The sequence below is a fragment of the Emiliania huxleyi genome, assembly GCF_000372725.1.
Source record: "Emiliania huxleyi CCMP1516 unplaced genomic scaffold EMIHUscaffold_333, whole genome shotgun sequence".
NCBI lineage: Eukaryota > Haptophyta > Isochrysidales > Noelaerhabdaceae > Emiliania > Emiliania huxleyi.
In genome coordinates, this window is record NW_005199497.1 from 41,282 (window position 1) to 43,648 (window position 2,367).

Consider the following 2,367-nt stretch of genomic DNA (forward strand, 5'->3'; position numbering starts at 1 on the left):
GGGAACGAAGAGGAGAGAGCGAGATGCTGGTCCCCCAAGGAAAGGGCGAGTCCAACCACGACTGAAAGGAGAATCCAGTACGGTCAACGAAGGACAGAACAGAAGAGGGTGCGCGGACACGGCGGCCACAAGTCAAACGGGAGGGACCGGGAAGGCTACCCCGGGAATCGGGGGGGGAAGAAGGGGCTTCGCTCGTATGCGACGCGTGGTCCCGGGGCCCCGTAGGCGCTGCTGCGGGCTGGCCGGCCCGAGGAGGCCTGCGAGCCCGCGATGGGGTGCGGCTTGTGGGCGGACGCGCTGCTCCTCTCCTCGCACATCGACGCCGCCATGTGGAAGACCGTCATGGCGAGGTATGCCGCGGAGGTGTCCGTCGCGGGCAGCCCGCTCGCCACTCTCTACTCCCTCTTTGCCGGCAGCGGGCCGGGGGTGCTCGACTCCCGCTGTCGGCTGGCGGCTCGGCGTGTCGTCCCTCTCCTCACCACCACCCTGCTCGGCTGTTGCCAGGTGCTCGCGCCCCCGTCGGGCGCCACCGAGTCGCCTCTCGCGGCGCGCTGGGCCGAGAACTTGGCGACGCTGCTCGCCAGCCGTAGATGGCGTGTCCACGGCGCGCGTGCACGACGCGTCCACGACATGCGCACCGCAGGCGATGATGCTCGCCAACCCGACAACCGACGACACGGAGGTCATCACCCAGCTGGGAGACTCGGTCCGAGCCTCCTGGGGCGCGTGCGCGGCGCACTGCTGCTACTTGCTTGCCGAGACACCGCTGCCGCTGCCCGACGGCGCCTTGCCGCACGCAGAGCAGCCGCGGCTCCAGCTGCTAGATGTGGGACAGGACGCGAGAGTTCCAGACTGGCCCTCGAGACGCATATACGCTGCTGTCTTCGTCGCCGTCCCTTGTGATCACCCGAACCCGAACCCGAACCCGAACCCGAACCCGAACCCGAACCCGAACCCGAACCCGAACCCGAACCCGAACCCGAACCCTTGTGATCAGTGCTCCGAACACGGTGCACGGGGCCGTACGCACGCCCCGAGTCACTCACGTGCGCTCGTGGCGCAGGCTCCAGCTGCTCGGGCACGACGAGCGGCAGGCGGCGCGCGGCTTCCCCTCGCTCCACTCGATCCGGGGCACCGAGCTGTACGCCGCGTCGCGCGCCTCCCTCGACCCCGACTTCGACGACGCCGGCATCGCGCCGGGCCTGCTGCTCTACGCGCACGTGCTGCTTGGCGCGGGCGAGGCCGACGCGGCGGCGAGGTATGCTGAACACACACACACACACACACACACACACACACACCGCTCACCCACGCGCACCGGGCCTTGCACTTTAAATGCCGTGGGGCTCCTGTCGTTAGACGTGGAGACGCGAGGGTTGCCCCCCCTTGCCCCACCACCTCGTGTGTGTGGAGAAGTTTACCTTACCTTACCTTAGGTATGCCGACGAACTCGAGCGGCGGAGGGCTCTCGGCGGCCCGCTGCCGGACGGCTTTGACGCGCGGCTGCGGCAGCTGCACGAGCAGCTCGGCGCGGGCGGCGGGGCGACGGAGGGCGCGGGGGAGAGCTACCCCGCCGCCGGCGAGGGGCAGCTCGCTGACGGAGGAGGGTACCCCGCCGCTGCGGACGGGTACTCTGAGGGGTCGGCGGCGCTCGCGGAGCCTCTCGCCCACGCGGCGCAGGAGGGGTATGCGGCGGAGGGGTACCCGCAGGAGGGGTACCCGCAGGAGGGGTACGCGCAGGAGGGGTACCCGCAGGAGGGGTACCCGCAGGAGGGGTACCCGCAGGAGGGGTACCCGCAGGAGGGGTACCCGCAGGAGGGGTACGCGGGCAGCGGCGAGTACCCGCAGGAGGGGTACGCGGCGGAGGGCGAGGCGCCGCAGGGGGAGTGGGTGCAGGAGACCACGGCAGAGGGGGAGGCGTACTGGTACAACACGCTGACGGGCGAGTCCTCCTGGGAGCCGCCGCCCGGCGCGGCACAGCCCGAGGCCGAGCCGCAGCAAGCCGAGCCCGCCCAGCAGGCCGAGCCGGAGCCGGCGCCTCACCCGCCGCCCGAGGCACCCCTTCCTTTCGACGAGCCTCCGGCCGCCGACTCGCTGTCCTTTGGCGAGGCGCCGCCGGCCGCAGACAGCGCGCAGGCCGGGGGCGCGCCGGAGCCGTCCGCCGGCCAAGTCGTCTCCGCGCCGGCTTCGGACCCTAGATGCTTGACTACGTATTCCTGTACCCCAACCAGCACTCGAGAGAACACGTGCTCCGCTGCCTTCCGCTGCCTTCCGCTGTAATCTCACTGTACTCCCACTGTACTCCCACCCGTCGTCTTCACGCGGTGCTCCTGAACACGCTGCACAAGACCCCGTCTTCCCGCCCTC